We start from the raw sequence: 19,686 nt of genomic DNA, 5'->3' as shown, positions 1-19,686 counted from the left end.
GTCACATCAAAGGCCAGCGTAACGACCCCGACACGACTTTACGACTGTACCGCGAACCGGTGACGGACTGAATGCTGTCTTATAAATCAATTTAATCTCAAACTGTAAAGACAATTGGTACCGCTCCTTCACAATTAAACTTCAAACCTTTAGAATCATTTTGAGTTCTAATATGATTGCAAAAAAGTTCATAATCGATTGTGTAAGTTTAGGTGGTTAGGTTAAAGTTGTGGATTGAAGACGCATGAATCAAAGGGAACGTCGCAGCTAGTCCCGAGTTGGAATTAATGTCTAATACGGTACGGCGTGTAATTGTTAGATGAGTTTTATCGGGTCTGTAAACGTTTAGGCGGTAAATCAAAGGAACAAATGCGAATTTGTACCGCGAATGTGGGACAATGTTCCATCTATAGTATGATACTTCATGTAAAGCTAATATGTAGCTGATGTTGGTTATCAAGTTTATCAACCCACAATTGGTCGCAAATAATGGTTGTATATTTACTTTTCTACATAAAAATAGCAAGTAAATTAAGGTACCGTTAGTGAAGTGATCAGCAGACCATCGAGAGCTCGATTTAGATTTAACAACTTGTTACGGTTTTCATTATATTTTGATACAAACGTGCATCTTCAGCGAAATAATCAGTGTAATTAAGTAAGCAATCTCGCTTTTTACAATGATTGGGGCATGTGAAATATATTTGTAGTTTGTCGCTCACCTACCACGACCTATCGCAACATATATAGGTACAGAATTATAAGAAAAATATTCCTAAAAATATTCTTTGTATTTTTAAGCCATCCAGTAAATAGCAACGAACAGTAACAGCAAGGCTGCTTCACAAAAATTCAAGTTCCCGCACCTTTAGCAAAAAATTTCGTAACAGGACAATCATAAACCGTATCTCCAAGCCATAAGGTTCATGTAAGGTAAGTTGTAACTGCGGCCAGTCGTGTGACAACCACCGATCTAATTCGGCTCCTGGAATAGCCACCGACGTGTCGCCTGAATAATTGAGGGCACGTCCCTCAGAGTTGTTTGTAGCGACACTAGCGACGCGACATGCGACACAAGATCGAGACACAGGAATACCGTCAAGTGATCTGTCTGAGAAGCTATTGGATTCTAGGCTCTGGATATACTTAGGTTACGAGAATGCTTTGAGTAAAATTATGGGAATAGTTTGAAATTGTATTTTAGTTTTGCGGCAGCATTGCAGTTATGTTGCGCTGCTATGCCTACTGTTGCATCACCTAATGCCGCTGACTGATTGCTGCAAGTAACGTCAAATAAGTTTTTGGCAAAAATTTCATTTTTGGTACAAGCTTTTATAGCTGACTGTACTTTTTTCCACAAGCAACTAATACTCAGCGAGACAATTCTGAAAACTCCAAACACAATTAGGTTGCGTTGTTTTATCACAGAGTTTCTATGTCCACCTCTTGTCTCCATCATTAGATCAGCTCGATGTTACCATAATATTGCATTGTCACCCGACTTACATGTGTATGCAAATTTTCAGCTCAATCGGAAACCGGGAAGTGGATCAAATTTAACTTGCAAGATTTGATTACAAACAGACAACGGTCAGGTGAAAGTAAATAAAAGCTTGTAAAAAGGTGTGTTTATCGAGAAATGTCTATTAAATCTGACAAATGTGGCAGTTTTGTAGCCGGCAGCATTACTGCAGACGTACTGTAGCGCGACTAAATGCCGATTTCTTTGCTATCGCAAATGTCAAAATTGATGTTGCTGTAAATTTTGCCAGTCATGTGACAACACCGATCTAATTCCGCGCCTGGAATAGCCACCGACGTGTCGCCTGAATCATTGAGGGCGCGTCCCTCAGAGCTGTTTGTAGCGACATACGACACAAGATAGAGGAACAGGAATATACCGTCAAGTCCTATCTAGATGTCTCAGAATCTGGTAGTAGTAGTTAGGCTTTGCATATTCTCAGGTAAGGATAAACTAGATTTCCTGACAATTTTCAAACAAAATCTGGCGAAACTCTTAAAGATTCCATTCTAGTTAAAACTGTGTGTGTTCTCTCCAGTACTGATGAGGAGCTGGGTGTCAAACGCCCTGTATTGGCAGGGATGACAGCTCAAATTTAGCTTTAGTTAGAAAATACCCAAAACTGTTTTATCATATTTAAAGGACCACTTTAAAAAACTGGCTGCAATTGTAAACAAAAAAACTGGACAAGTGCGACTCTGACTCGCTTACCGGGAGCTTCGAACTTTTTAGAATTTGTTGTTATAGCGGCAACAGAAATACAACATCTGTGAAATTTCAACTGTCTAGCATATCATACATAGTAGTTATATATTCTGTAGAACTAGTTTTAAGATTGTTAGCTTAACAGTCTCCTGACGTGAAACATGTATTTCATAAAAAAAAATATTTTTTTTATTCTTTGACATTTGGAGAACCTTTACACCTCCAAATCTTATTAATGTCATTATTATTGTGTATTATTATTTTTCTCAGACCGTGGGGACCTTATACATCTCCAAACTTAATGTATTAACCGTGAAGACTATACGTCTCTGTCATACTGTATAATATATTTGACTTGGTACATACTAGTTATGTATTCTGTAGCATTAGTATATGAGACTGCTAGTTTAACAGTCCAGACGCGGTTTATTTATTTAGTATAAATTTTATTTTGACACTTGGAGAGACTTTACACCTCCAAATTTTATTAGTATTAGTACTCTGACATTGGGGACCTTTTACATCTCCAGATTTAATGTGTTTTTAACCATAGAGACTATACATCTCTATTGTATTGTAGTAATTATTTATTTTAAGATTATTATAATGCAATGTTTACCCAGGTAAGTATTGGCTGTTGTATTTATAAACGTTGTATTGACTTGTGAGCCTTTGAGGCTTACTTGCAGAAATTTTTTTTGAATTTTGAATTTTTAAATTTTGAATTTAGCTATCACGGTTCATGAGATAAAGCCTGGTGACAGACGGACGGACGGACAACGGGGTCTTAGTAATAGGGTCCCGTTTTACCCTTTGGGTACGGAAACCAAAAACGGCGGCTTCGGAAACTGCAATAGGTCCTCTATGACATTTGCTTGAGAACCCCTCACTTACCTATTACCACTCAGCCAGGTCGTAGAGTAAGTTCCTGAACGGTTCAGGCAGCTCAAACTAGAATAGACTTGTCGGCTAAATAATTGGTGACCCGTTTCTCAGAGCTTTGATGTTAGTCTCTGGCAGCCCGATTCGAAAAATGAAATACGATAACGATAATTTCTGGTTTAGATAAGTTCTCATTTAGATATCTTTTGTATGTCATATATTTGACAGAAGCAGCTCGATTCGGGCAACCAATGCCACTTTGACGTCAGAAATATCGTAGATAAATCTTGTTGGGATCACAGCGGAATCGAAATAAACGTCAATTTTGACATGTCGTTTAGTTATCGATCTTTTAAAGATCTTTCCACGATCTTAAACGTGTCTTAATCATTATTCGAATCGAGTCGTTAATATTGTACCGCTTACACTTAAAGATAATTAAAGTGTGCAAAAGGGAAACCGTTCGTAATGAACATTGCATGAGTGCGAAAGAGACTACAAATGAAAAAAACGTGACCACTCTAACTCTTTAACTCAATGTAATATTGTACAACAAAGCTAAATTCATAAGCTATCAATCCCACATTTTGCGACTCGAACATCTGTCAACATACTCGAGAATTCGCCAGTCATCCTCGTTGTAGCGTTCTCGAGGGCGAGTGAAGATGAGTGCTCCCGCTGTGAACAGCTGTGATTTGTATACTCGTGTTTCGGTGACTTGAAATGTTTGGGAACAGTACAGTCAGCTTCTATAGTAGCCGGTGAAATAACACCAAAAGTATCTGTTACAGGCTAGCTGTTGTAAGCTTCAAAATAACATGGAGAAATTATAAATGAATTGATAAAGTCACCATGCAATTTTATAGCTGATGGTACATAGAGAGATAAACATAACTCTTTGATAAGCTGTTTGAGAATAGTAAATATTTATGACGCGTAGTCTAATTCACAACTGTTATTATTATTATTATTTTATTTCAAGAAAAAACTTAAGTGGTAGGTATACATATTTATTCGCCAAACTGTGGACAGTTTGTTGGCGAATAGTGCGCTCCAAAACAAAGTAAGCAATGCTGTGTCATACCTACTCATACATTATACAAACTTATTTTAGTAGGTGAGTACTGAGTTAAATGATTAATTTACAATGCTTACTTGTAGGTATCAAAACTTACACAACTATTTAGTTATCTATATATCTAAGAAATATAAGTACTATGTATCGATAATATTATCTAAGAGTATTGTTTTTAATCTTTCTTTAAAAATCTGTTTACTACTGGACTGCTCAATTGTTAGATGTTGCTGCTGTATTGTTGATGCTGACTACCAAAATTTTACCTTATATATTTTTTTATGCTTAGTCCTTAGTAGTTTTAAATTGTTCCTAAATGATCCGTTCTTCGAATCCGGTCTGACTTTCTTAATTACTAATTATGCTATCAGTTATAAGTTTATATTAGATTTAAATCGGCCGGGATATGGACCGTAATTACCTTTTAATATTGTTCCTCCCGATATTTCAACGTAGTTACATGCATCTAGTCGATCTTGTTGATCGTATTGTGTTGGTCGTCTAGTGAAACTACCCGTGAATCATTCAAAACTGTTAGTTTATACTAATCATTTAAATACTAAATACCATTTTGTACCATTTGGCGTTAAAACTCTAGGTCCATGGGATCCCAGCGCGCACAAGTTTTTTTGGAGATATCGCGAAACGTCTGGTTGACGTAACTGGTGACCGAAGCGCTGGCGGCTTCCTCGCACAACGTATCAGTATTGCGATACAACGAGGAAATCCCGCCAGCATCTTTGGTACAATACCTCAAGGGCCTATTTTAGATATAAGCTAGTTATAGTAACATCTGTATATATCTATAATACTAAATATGAAAAGTTTATCTTACATTGCTTATCCAGACTTTATTCCATCGTTGTCACACCATCCAAATCTGGAAACAAAATAAAAACAATTATAAATGGCACATTATTAATATTCTTTAAAGTACTGTGAACTATACAAACACTACTGGATTATGAATTTTGATAAAAACAAATAATAATAAATAAATGTTTGGGGACAATCTTACTCAAATCGACCTAGCCCCAAACCAAGCAAGCTTGTACTATGGGTACTAGACTAGGCGGCGATATACATACATATAGATAAATACATAGAAAACACCCATGACTCAGTAACAAATATATGTGTTCTTCACACAAATAAATGCCCAATTACTAGGATTCAAACCATAGGCAGGACACAACCCACTTGGCCAGACCGGTTTTCATTAAAATAATAAATGATGTATTTAATTAATTATGTCACAAGGCAAACTATAACAATCATAACGACGTTAAAATTATAGACTGTCAAGAAAAACAAAAAAGAGAAAGCTCTTAAACGGATAAATTTGCCTTCGTACCAATGATGAGTGTTTTTTCCTGTTTTTTTTTTCTTTTTTGTACATTTAAGTGTTTTAATACATATATTGTCTTGGGTTGCCGCGATAGTAATTCATGAAATAAAACCATGAAAACGGATTACATCGCGAATAATTAAATTAACTAAAACAATGATGTACATGTCGGGAATCGTGGCCGTATCATGCCATCGCTAGGCATATCAGTAGGGCTATGATGGTCGGCCCTTTATCATTTGTCACCATGCCTGTCACATTCTGACAAGTATGTAAGCGCGAAAGTGACGGGCATATTGACAGGTGATAAAAATGGAACCATGCTGATACCGCAGAACGAACAATCGCGGATGAGGGCTTCCAATGAAATACGATATTCAACACAATCTTTACTGGACTGACTTATCATAGCACTCGTTACATTTCTTATCTTAAGCAAACAAATGGGTTTGACTCAGGAACCGCCACATCCTTCTGCTGAAGATCTGACATCAAAGTTATAGAAAAAGGTTGAATCGTCAACCAGACGCCAACAGTTGCCATAAAGAAACAGAGACATACCTTATTGTGATGGAAATAATGGCCACTTTATAATTTAAGTTCATATTTTAGCAACATTTAAGAATCACAGCAAATGTATTAATTACATAAACCAACCATACGAAATTATTACTAATTTAGGATAAGTATTTGCACAAGAAGCAAAATTGACAATCGAATTACTAGTTAATTGTGATTTAGAGACCAATTCAATCAAAATTACACGAGTAATAATAATAAATTAAATCACAGTACATTTACTCTTTCTTGGGGTCCGCAACTTAATGAGGTTGGACGAAAAATTTTTGCTGCCGTGGGATCGCTTAGGCGTCTCCGCAACTTTTTACCGCTTGCCACTAAAATTGCGCTGGCGCAATCACTTCTTCTTCCTATTCTAGACTATGCTGACATATCTTATCTCGATCTTACAGAAGAGCAATTAAACAAGCTTGAACGTCTTCAAAATGTGTGCATTCGTTTCATTTTTGGGCTACGGAAATTTGACCATGTCTCCAGCTTTCGGTCACAGCTCAAGTGGTTACCGATACGTTTTCGACGTAATACGCATATCCTTTCTCTTCTCTACAGTACCTTATTTATTCCTAATACTCCTGGTTACCTTAAAAAGCGGTTTAGTTTTCTTTCGTCTGTTAGGTGTTCTCAAAATCTTCTTCTTGCTCCCCCTCGGTCATCTAGTAAGTTCTACATCAAATCCTTCACTTTCCAGTCTGTAAGAATGTGGAATGCTTTGCCCATTGATATAAAACGAGCTCAATCCTTAACCATTTTTAAAAAACGTCTTAAAGAGCATTATTTATCACTTTCTTAGTCCTGGTCATTAAATTCTCCTTTATTTTCTCTACCTGGTTGTTACTTCACTCCCTAGAATGCTTAATATTTATTTATGTAGGTTTATGTAGTGTATTATTGTAATTTAAATAATTTATGTAGTTTATGTAGTGTATGTTTTATTGTTTGTAGTTTATAATTTAAAATTAACATATTATAAGTATACTTGTTTTATTGTTGTTTTGCACTGCCCAATAGCCTATTTCTTGCCACCGGTTCGCTATCTGAAGGTTGTCTGGAAGAGATCGCTTTATAGCGATAAGTCCGCCTGTTGTTACCTACTAATTTAAGTCCTGTATTGTTTGTATTATGAGTTTTTCTTTAGTAGTGCACAATAAAGAATTTTATTATTATTATTATTATTATTATTTACAATATCAGTTAAGTTGACCGATTTGTAACAAAAGAGTCGACTCAAATAACGACTTTATAGTTTATGGCGATAGTTATGAGGAGTTCATTGGATTGGTGAAGTTGGCGTCAAGACAACATATACCACGCGGCTGTAAAACCCAGTATATCCCGGGAATGTCTGACAGCCTCAAAGAACATGCCAATGCGTACTATAACGCATATGCGGTCGATCCGTTTTCCCAGGAAACTATCCTCCAAGGTAATAAATTCATGGATGAGATATCGGAAACCCAAAGGCAAAAATGGAACGAACTAGTGGAAAGTGTCGATATGACCCACAATAGCAAGAAAGCGTGGAACTTTATAAACAAGCTTAGCAGTGACAATAAAAATCACACTTACTTAGCTAACATAACAGCCGACCAGATAGCCCACCAACTTCTACTTAACGGAAAAACGACAGATAAGTGCAAACCACTAAAACTCGCCCGATACTCGCCTGGAAAAGAAAGAAACCATCTAAGAGATCTCTTCTCGATCTCGGAATTAGATGCAAGTATCCAAAAGCTTAAAGCAGGGAAAGCCGCCGGGATTGATGATATAAGAGTGGAACAAATAAAACACTTCGGGCCTGCAACTAAAATGTGGCTACTGAAACTGTTCAATGCTTGTGTGGAGACTACATCTTTCCCGAAGATATGGAGGAAATCCCATGTGACTGCAATTCTTAAACCTGGTAAAGACCCCGCCGACGTGAAAAGTTACAGACCGATCTCACTTCTTTGCCATACTTTCAAACTCTTTGAACGCCTCATACTTGAACGCATGACAAGAACCCTGGAGGATGCGTTCATAGACCAGCAGGCAGGTTTCAGGGCAGGTAAATCCTGTACTTCGCAAGTCCTCAACCTGACACAGTATATTGAGGATGGGTTCGAGGGGGGAATGGTGACAGGTGCAGTCTTCGTCGACCTCACGGCTGCATATGATACAATAAACCACAGGAGACTAGTATCTAAACTATATCAAATTACAAAAGATTATAAACTCACGCAGGTTATATCTGAACTACTCTCCAACAGGAGGTTCTATGTATCGTTCCAAGGGAAAAAAAGTAGGTGGAGGTCCCTTAAAAATGGTCTTCCCCAGGGTAGCGTGCTGGCACCAGCACTTTTCAATATCTATACGAACGACCAACCGATCTTAGATAACCTACAACATTTCCTCTTTGCCGATGACCTTGCACTCACATCGCAAGAAAAATCCTTCGAGGCAGTGGAGAATCGTCTTGTGGAAGGTTTGGCGAGCTTGTCACTGTATTATAAAGAAAATCAGCTTAAACCGAACCCATCTAAAACACAGGTTTGTGCCTTCCACCTAAGAAACAGCCAGGCCACCAGACAGCTGAATATCGTTTGGGAAGACAGACGGCTAGAACACACTGCCGCCCCTAAATACCTAGGGGTGACGCTGGACCGGTCACTGACCTACAAAGCTCACTGCCTCAACACCAAACAGAAAGTGGCGGCGAGGAACAACATCTTGCGTCGTATCACCGGTACCACATGGGGGGCAACCCCACATACCCTACGCACAACGGCTCTCGCTCTCAGCTTCTCCGCTGCAGAATATGCATGCCCAGTCTGGAAAAATTCTTCACACGCTGCCCAGGTTGACATAGCCCTCAACGAGTCCTGCCGCCTAGTAACCGGTTGTCTAAAACCTACTAAACGTGACCATCTATACCAACTGAGTGGAATTGCACCGCCGGACATACGCAGAGACGTAGCCGGGGCTGTTGAGCGCGGAAAACAACTGCGCGACCTGCGTCACCCCCTGCACAACCACAAACCAGTTACTGCAAGGCTTAAGTCCCGGAAGAGCTTCGTTACAAATTCAGCTCTGCAGCACCAAACTCCCCAGGAGGCTCGCCTAAAATCATGGAACTCACAACTCAACGACACGTCGTTACGCATACCAGCTGCGGAACTCCTGCCTCCAGGGGGAAAGGAAAACTGGGCAGTATGGAAAGCCCTTAACCGACTTCGAACGGGTGTTGGTCGGTCAAAAGATAATCTTCTGAGATGGGGTATTGGCCGACAAGGTGATATTTTCTGCGAGTGTGGAGTCCTCCAAACAACAAAGCACATGATCGAATGTTCCCTGTGCTCAACGATGTGCACTGAGGAAGATCTCCTGAGGGCTACACCCAGAGGGCTAGAAGTGGCAAAGCATTGGCAGACAAGAATTTAATTTAAAAAGTTTGATACCTTTACACGAATAAGAAGAAGTTTATGGCATAAGATTCATATTGGAATAATAGCGATATGAAGTCAAGATACATCTCAAAATGTTTAATTTCTGTCTAGTCACGACGCCCGTAAAGGTATTCACTCGATTGCAGTTTTCTAAAGTTCAATTCAAAAAGATCGTAAACGCCTAAAGGATTCAAAACGATTTCGTCATTTTACTATAGGTCTAAGAAAGAGTAGCGAGGTAGTAAAATTGGGTGAAGATTATAAATTTAATGCATTGATTTGATTTTACTTGAAGAGACAAGCTGTGAAACTGCAATGATTAAGCAATATGTATACGGATATTCTGGATATACAGAAGCCTACCCTACTTATTCGTAAAATTCGACAAGTTATCCGATATTCGTATTCGGCCGAATAATTCCATTAAAGTGCTGAATATTCGGCAAATATTTTTTTATTATGGTTGTCTTGTAAAAACTCCTCAAGAACTTTTCAAGTAATCTCTTCCATCAGGTTACGTTTTCGTATTGGGATTAAATACATGATGAGACATTTTGCAACCATAGGATGTTTGATGATTTGGAGTGAAAATTTATCTGCGAGTCCCATGCCTTTTGACCTCTTCTTCTTCGTTTTCACGGCCTAGCGCCAGGGTCCGCTTTCCTATTCAATCTTCTCCACTTTGCCCGGTCTTCGCCAGCCTCAGGTGTAAGATTGTTCCCTTCCATGTCCACTATCACGACGTCCAGCGCTTCTTCTTCGTGACGTGTTCTAGGGAATTGTCTAGGAAGAGATTCACCTTAGCTGCTAATGAAATTGACGCATTTTCAAATGGGCAATTAGAATGATACAGATGAACAGAATAATTCGGCCGAATATTCGGTTCGGTAAGATCTGCCCATCTCTTTAGCAAAGCGTTCACACAAACTATTCAATAGGATTCAAAACGTTGAAAAATATCGGGAAGTTTTTGAAAATTTAAACACAGTTTTATTTGGGAAAGAGAAAATTATGTAGCCTATAGTAAAACTAGAAAGATTCCTATATACTTCCTCGCGGTACTTATCAAAGACGTAAGGCAACCCTGTTACATTTATCTAGTTTATTAAACTAAATTAAATTAAAACTAAAGCCAGATACTACCAAATGAAGCTTATGGAGTTTTTTCACCTCTACGCTATTCTCAAAGACCGATGATTATTTCCTAAATTACTATACAAATCAAATATCAAATCATATTTTTCACCCAGTCTAAAACTATCGTTAAAAATACAATAACAAGGTTTATTTTAAAATTACAAATTGAAGTAAGATAGGAGTTTGCGCATGCGTCGTAACTCATGCGTGGACGCAGAACAAGTCACTCATTAAGTTAAGATTGCAATACAGATTTAATTAAATTTTACGCATATGTTCATGTATGTTTGTATGAACATGGGATGGTAATAGGTAATTTTATAATAATTCAGAGTCTACAATGTGCGTTTCATACCGTTATCAAAATTATGTCTACAGAAGCGACCCGCACCGGCTTTTCACGGGCTACACAAAACCTTAACAACTACTTGCTAATAATTTTATTGATAGGTAAAAACTGTATGAAAATCTGTTGAGACATTGTTGAGTTTATCGCGAACGAATAGACAGACAGACAGACACGCGGTGGGGGAATTTGTCTATTTGGTGCTGTGGCAATGAGTTTTATAGGACAGGCCTTACGGGCAATAAGAATGGGGCCAGTACAACGTGTCACGCACACGAATTCGAGCCAATTGTGCAGTCAGACGCTACAACGCGATTGGTTGATGAGTTCGCATCACGCGCGCGATTAGTCGCAACTAGTTGCGTTGGACTGCACGATTGGCGATTGAATTCATGAGTGACACCACTGAACTAGCATTCTTAGTGCCCGGTTTATTAGTCCGGTTTCCTCACGATGTTTTCCTTCACCGAAAAGCGACTGGTAAATATCAAATGATATTTCGTACATAAGTTCCGAAAAACTCTGTTACGAGCCGAGGTTTGAACCCGCGACCTCCGGATTGCAAGTCGCACGCTCTTAGCGCTTCACGACATTCTACATTCCATACCGTTAGTATTAAAACCAAATTAGCACGAACCCTAAATTAATCAACAATTTGTTACCGTAATTTGTCACAGTGACAATAGTATAATTAGACTGAACTTGAACCATGCCGGGTCCAAAAATCCCCATCACACTAGCCCCCACCCCACTGTAAGAGCTCACGCGCCTCCCGCCCCCAGGGCCCGGCTGTCTCGACGGCGACGAGCACGAAGCCGTGGGTGGCTTCCAAGGCAGAGTATTTCAGGCGCTTGCTTTTGGCGGCAGTCTCTGCCGCTGAGCCTGCCGACTTAGCAGTGTTTGCTACATGGGATGCAATGCAAAAATGGTGCCGAAATTATTATTTTGACTGAAACGTCGCAATAGTGAATTAGTCAGCAATCAAAACTCTCACTTCAATCAATCTGCGGTTTGTGGCATGTACTAATTAATTACTAATTAGTTATACTCTTTCAAGTATGTGTAGTCATGCGATGAACATATAATTGTATAAGTGTACAATCTGCGATAATATATTTTGCAAGACAAACCGCGTGGAAATATCTGACAAAAGCTTATTTGTAATATTCTAAAAAGTGGAGATGGCCCGAATAGTAGTTTTGGCCGAATACCCTATATTCGGCAAAACGTGCAAACATTTTGAGTCACGTTAATTATGAAACCGGTTCGCCGACAATGTTTGTTGAGATTTAACTTTTGATGCTCAGAACTTGAATGTAGTTGGTCAGTCAGATCAGACCCAAGATAAATAAAAATTATTTGTAATTAACAAAATGCTCAAAAAATTGGGTTTGTATTATTAATAACATTCCGAGAACACATTTTAATTATTAAATATAGTGGTTTGCGGTTATTTTTATTCTGTAGTTTTTCTTTTTAGGTAGGTGTAACATATATTCGGTATTCGGCCAAATAGTAGGTTACCGGTAGGTTGGCCGAATACCAAATATTCGGCAAAGTGGTGGAATAGGCCGAATACTGAATAGAGGCCGAATATTTGGGGCATCTCTACTTAAAAGCTTATAAAATATTTTTGTTAGCTTCTTAAATTAAAATGTATGTAATCTAATAATATTTCATGACTGTAATCGCAAAATCGCTTTTCTAAAAGCAAAATATTCTGAAGTTATAAGTAAATAAATCGAGTTCAATCTTTTGCTGATAAATTTCTATTGCTATGTTACCCTTGCAAACCCTATATCGAATTTAAAACATAAAACCATAGCCCAGCAATAACTGTAAATAACATTAGCCCGATAACGCCATTGTATTGCACTGGGCCGTCAACCGGCCTGATTGACAGCGCGTATTATAACGCTGAACTACTACGTGTTTATGATCGCCTGGTACTTTTACAAGCTTATATTTAGTAATTTCTAACCGCATGATGATTTGCTAGACAAAAACTATCCAATCCAGGCAAAGGCCGGCAACGTCACTTTTTCACATTATTATATTAGATAAATAAATAAATATTAATAAATATTATAGGACATTATTACACAAATTGACTAAGTCCCACAGTAAACTCAATAAGGCTTGTGTTGAGGGTACTTAGCCAACGACATACATAATATACAAATATTTATAAATACTTAAATACATAGAAAACACCCATGACTCAGAAACAAATATCCATGCTCATCACACGAATAAATGCCCTTACCAGGATTTGAACCCGGGACCATCAGCTTCGTAGGCAGGATCACTACCCACTAGGCCAAACCGGTCGTCAAAATTCAAAAGTCAAATTAGATGCGATGTATTTTAAGATTATATGTCATATATTAATAAACAGTGACTATGGCCTCCAGTGCCTCAGGCAGGAATCAGACCAGCTCCTCTGCAATCGCGGCAGGTGCCTGAGCCATTCGGCCACCGGGGTCACGGCGGCATAGGTCGATTTTTTCCAAGTATATGCATTTCTTACTGAAGCCTAATTTTTTTATTTACTACGTCGTTGGCAAACAAGCATACGGCCCGCCTGATGGTAAGCAGTCTCCGTAACCTATGACCTGCAACTCCAAAGGGGTTACATGCGCATTGCCGTTACTGGTACTCACCAGCAGGAACACAACACTATGAGTAGGGTCTAGTGTTATCAGGCTGCGGTTTTCTGTAAGGTGGAGGTACTTCCCCAGTTGGGCTCTGCTCTAGATCTGGAATGACATCCGCTGTGCTGTGCCCTGCCACACAAAGCGAGATGACATTCACAATGCCCATACCTCTCTTATTGACGTAGTTTAAGGCCCCCCGGTTTATCGCGCCCCACGACCGTCGTGACCCCGGTGGCCCAATGGCTCAGGCAACGCTGGTTTGATTCCAGCCTGGAGCACTGGAGTTGATAGTCATTTTTTTTCTTAATATATTACATTTATTTCAGTTTATAATTTAAATAGTAATGTTTCTGGTGGCCTAGCGGACAAGCGCTGGTGGCCTAGCGGACAAGCGCTGGTGGCCTAGCGGACAAGCGCTGGTGGCCTAGCGGACAAGCGCTGGTGGCCTAGCGGACAAGCGCTGGTGGCCTAGCGGACAAGCGCTGGTGGCCTAGCGGACAAGCGCTGGTGGCCTAGCGGACAAGCGCTGGTGGCCTAGCGGACAAGCGCTGGTGGCCTAGCGACTTGCAATCCGGAGGTCGCGGGTTCAAACCCCGGCTCGTACCAATGAGTTTTTCGGAACTTATGTACGTATTTCGTATTTCATTTGATATTTACCAGTTTTCACCTTTTCGGTGAAGTAAAACATCGTGAGGAAACCTGACTAATCCCAACAAGGCCTAGTTTATCCTCTGGGTTGGAAGGTCAGATGGCAGTCGCTTTCGTAAAAACTAGTGCCTACGCCAAATCTTGGGATTAGTTGTCAAGCGGACCCCAGGCTCCTATGAGCCGTGGCAAAATGCCGGGACAACGCGAGGAAGAAGAGGAGAAGAGATTCTACTTGAAATAAAAACAAATTAAAATATCTTCTGAAAATAAAAAAAGGTCCATTTTCCGATAGGTCCATACATTTTTAAACTCTCCTTTCAAGGTCTCATGTAGGTTACCTATTTTTTTCTATTTTCACTAATGTTAGCAACTGGTAGGGGTATTTAATTTCATTCGTGCCGCATCCCGCCAAACAGCGTCAGTCAAAAATGGTTAATTCGGTGAAAATTCTCTTGCACTAAATTAGCAGCCAGGTTTGACGGGAAATCAATTGGCTGTCCAGAACGGACGGTCTATTTAGAATAAAGTTTTAAAATGTTTTTAGACTGACCGATTTTTTTTTCTTGTTTTATTTCATAAGAGCGGAAGACAGCCAACCTGATAGTTTTTACAATTAGAGAAAAATGTACCTACTTAATTAAGCTGTGACTCTTCATTTTAATCAGTGATTTATATATTTCCGTTGACGTGTGCAAATTCTCATTGGGATAGGATCACCTTTAAACCTACGAAGCTGATGGTCCCGGGTTCAAATCCTGGTAAGGGCATTTATTCGTGTGTTGAGCATGGATATTTGTTCCTGAGTCATGGGTGTTTTCTATGTATTTAAGTATTTATAAATATTTATATATTATATATATCGTTGTCTAAGTACCCTCAACACAAGCCTTATTGAGCTTACTGTGGGACTTAGTCAATTTGTGTAATAACGTCCTATAATATTTATTTATTTATTTATTATCACACGAATACATTTAACACCAGGATTTGAACCCGGGACCATCAGCTTCGTAGGCAGGGTCACTACCCACTAGGCCAAACCGGTTGTCACTACTGAACTCAACCCAAACACATACTTGCATATACGAAATATAAAAACTGTCAAAACTAAACATGCTATATGTAGATATACCAAAGATTGATTGATTATGATGCGTAAAATCTAAGACAATTTTGTGCTTCGAATTTGACATTTTGCAGTAACTCTGACTGTCAAAACTACAGGCGCAGTACAGGGCCGTTTGTTATGAATGTCAAAATAAGGAGCACGTTTTTCTTAGATTGTAGCTCTCTATTACAAGCAATCCTCTTTGATACTACTTACGTAAGGTTTATGTCATACAGCTTTTACGAAGTAATTATGATACTCAGATTATGATAATTATGATGCGAGACGAATTGCATAAATGTCACGGTTCTGATTTATTTTATTATTGAATTATCTAGATTTCTTCAACCAGTCTTGCCTTCAAATCTTGTAGACTGTTCACATCATTTTCTTAATTTGAAAATACCGCTAATATTTTCGACATTGAGCAGAAAGGTTAATGTCAAATCTTATTTATAAATGATTTTTAATGATTGACATTTGGACATCAAACTCTATGTGGTATCTTAATTTTGGCACAGGAATAAAATTATCATGCATTCCATGAAATCAATAAACATCGCATTAAATTCTGTTTTCGTGAACCGAAGATTTCCCTTGGCAGGATTGGTCCTTAGGTTTAAGGTGTAACACTTCTGGAATTGCAGGCGTGGAACAGACGGTGACTGCTTGCCAAGGCGGGCCGTATGCTTGTTTGCCACCGTAGTGGTATAAAAAAAAAGGTACCACACTTGGCCTAGAAGCTTACCCTAACAAATTTACATCAAATAGGTATGTCAATCAAATAATTAACTTCAAATCTGGTGATGGTCAAACGTACTTACTTATGGTTTTTGCCATAAACCTAAGGTCTGTGTTTTTATGCCGTAGACTAAAATGACGTTTCATATATAAGACATGACATTAATAAAAAACAGAATATATGTGCTTTAAAAATACATTTAAATCTAAACTATTGTAAGAACAATTGCTTACAAATATACTTTAAATCTAGTAATTTTTTACTTTAATAGTATTAATTATAGTAAAATAAAATAAAAAATTGCTCCAAAATGTGTGTTTGGAGTGTTACTTAATACGACGAAACACAAAGTAAAAGTTTTTAAAATTTTGCTAAGTAGCTATAAGAGGATATATAATTTATTCAAATATCAATAGTATATTTAATTGATTGTTAACTCCAAAAACTAATATTAACCTACGTAATCTCTCACAAAAAAAAAACAACTTTAAAACGAACAAAATAAAGTTGAATATTAAAATTAAAATCACTTTTGACACAAGAAGAAATCCCACACACAATCTTGTGCCATCAGATCTTTCGATATGTATCTTAATTATGGATCTGTGGTAATATTTGTAATGAAGATGTGACAGTGGGTGGCATAGGTGACGTAAGAAACTATAAGATTCTTAATTTGTTTTCAAATATGGAACAAAAATGGTCGCAAGTATAGCAATAAAGCAAGTAAGGTTTGACGTTGAGATTCAAGATGGCGACGACGTCTCGAGAATATTGTTTTGTGTTTTGCTCATTAATGTTATTTAAAATTTAAAGTGTAATTGATAGCTTATTATGCAGTGAACTATCCTGGTGTGCAGCTAATGAAAAACTAATCTTGAAACTCGTTTAATCAACACCCGGCAATCCATCGTGGCTTTTATTAAAGTCTAATTATCTCTTTACTAAAAGCAACTACCGAACAACGTTATGCTCTACGAGCTACAAGCACACTTAACAGTTACTACTGAATAACGAGACTAATACAAATACAAATACAAATACAAATACAGATACAGATACAGATACAGATACAGATACAGATACAGATACAGATACAGATACAGATACAGATACAGATACAGATACAGATACAGATACAGATACAGATACAGATACAGATACAGATACAGATACAGATACAGATACAGATACAGATACAGATACAGATACAGATACAGATACAGATACAGATACAGATACAGATACAGATACAGATACAGATACAGATACAGATACAGATACAGATACAGATACAGATACAGATACAGATACAGATACAGATACAGATACAGATACAGATACAGATACAGATACAGATACAGATACAGATACAATTACAGATACAGATACAGATACAGATACAGATACAGATACAGATACAGATACAGATACAGATACAGATACAGATACAGATACAGATACAGATACAGATACAGATACAGATACAGATACAGATACAGATACAGATACAGATACAGATACAGATACAGATACAGATACAGATACAGATACAGATACAGATACAGATACAGATACAGATACAGATACAGATACAGATACAGATACAGATACAGATACAGATACAGATACAGATACAGATACAGATACAGATACAGATACAGATACAGATACAGATACAGATACAGATACAGATACAGATACAGATACAGATACAGATACAGATACAGATACAGATACAGATACAGATACAGATACAGATACAGATACAGATACAGATACAGATACAGATACAGATACAGATACAGATACAGATACAGATACAGATACAGATACAGATACAGATACAGATACAGATACAGATACAGATACAGATACAGATACAGATACAGATACAGATACAGATACAGATACAGATACAGATACAGATACAGATACAGATACAGATACAGATACAGATACAGATACAGATACAGATACAGATACAGATACAGATACAGATACAGATACAGATACAGATACAGATACAGATACAGATACAGATACAGATACAGATACAGATACAGATACAGATACAGATACAGATACAGATACAGATACAGATACAGATACAGATACAGATACAGATACAGATACAGATGTCCAATTACGGATCATGACATCGTCCTAGCTTCAATCACTGTTTCGAACAGAACTCCCCATCGACTACGATGGACCACTAAAACCGATTTTGAAGGGGCAGCATCAGAGTTACGATCAGCGGATTGGTCGAAGGTTTTAAATTCTGTAAATGTGAACCAGGCGGTCTCTATCTTTGACGAAATCCTAGCCTCAGCTATAAATAAAAACACTAGTCGAGTAAAAATTAGCCGCTCCAAACTTAATTTGAAACCTTGGATCACTCCTGGTCTTATAAGATGCATGAAGCATAGGGATAGGCTGCATAGTAGAGCACGAGCTGCGCCAAACGATATGAGTCTTCAGACTATCTATAAGCGTTACAGAAACTTTTTTAACAATCTCCTGTATAATCTGAAAAACGAATATCAAAGTAAGCAATTGACTGAAGCTAGGGACAATCCAAAGAAACTGTGGCAAACAATAAAAAATGTCTGTCATACTCAACACACCAACACTTCTGTCAGTGAACTCACTGCACTCCGTAGTTCGCCTAAAGAATCACTAAATATCTGCAACCAACATTTCGTGACGGTGGGGCAAAAGCTAGCTGTCGATATTCTTAACAAACTAGGGGAGGATGAATCTTCCCTAGCAGCCAAAACTACATCAAAAAGCTCAACTGCCGACTCCCTTTTCTTCCACCCAACCGACGTTTACGAAATCGACAAAATTATTTCTTCTTTCAAATCTGATGGTGCTCCGGGCCCTGATTCTGTCAAACCTCTCTTCGTCAAGGAAATCCGAAGCCTTATTATTGAACCACTAACCCACATCTGCAACCTAAGCTTGGCAACCGGGTGTTTTCCTGATCGTTGGAAATTGGCGCAAGTGTCTCCCATTCACAAAACGGGACCTAAAAATGACCCCAACAACTTCCGTCCTATATCCTTACTTAGCGTTTTTTCTAAAATACTAGAAAAAATAGTAAATAATCGCCTAACAGCTTTCCTTGATAAACACAAAATCCTCTCAGATAACCAGTTTGGCTTTAGGAAAGGAATGTCAACAGAAGCTGCAGCTATACATTTAACAAATAAAATATCCTGTTTCCTAGAAAGTGGTAATAAGTGTATTGGGGTATTTTTGGACCTGTGTAAAGCTTTCGACACTGTCTCAACAGATATCCTACTAAGGAAGCTGTACGCCTCGGGTATACGGGGGATTTCTCACGAATGGTTCCGTAGTTATCTGACTGATAGGCGTCAATTTGTTAAGATTGGAGAGCACTACAGCGATCAACTACCAGTCTCTTTTGGAGTCCCGCAGGGCAGTATTCTGGGCCCTTCGCTCTTTCTTATTTACGTAAACGACATTATGAACATAAATCTAGATAG

General features: G+C 38.3%; 1 protein-coding gene across 2 annotated transcripts in view; it reads right to left on the bottom strand.

Moving 5' to 3' along the window:
* Positions 1–19,686, bottom strand: part of LOC133520955 (protein tiptop) — a 570,116-nt gene that overhangs the window by 431,025 nt on the left and 119,405 nt on the right. For both annotated transcript variants that reach the window (XM_061855668.1, XM_061855666.1), the window contains exon 2: positions 5,020–5,064. The gene's annotated coding sequence lies outside the window, so the exon portion shown is untranslated. The remainder of the gene's footprint in view (positions 1–5,019; positions 5,065–19,686) is intronic.

The sequence above is a fragment of the Cydia pomonella genome, chromosome 9 (assembly GCF_033807575.1).
Source record: "Cydia pomonella isolate Wapato2018A chromosome 9, ilCydPomo1, whole genome shotgun sequence".
NCBI classification, from domain to species: domain Eukaryota; kingdom Metazoa; phylum Arthropoda; class Insecta; order Lepidoptera; family Tortricidae; genus Cydia; species Cydia pomonella.
The sequence above is the reverse complement of the archived record's forward strand: the minus strand, read 5'-3'. Positions and strand labels throughout refer to the sequence as shown.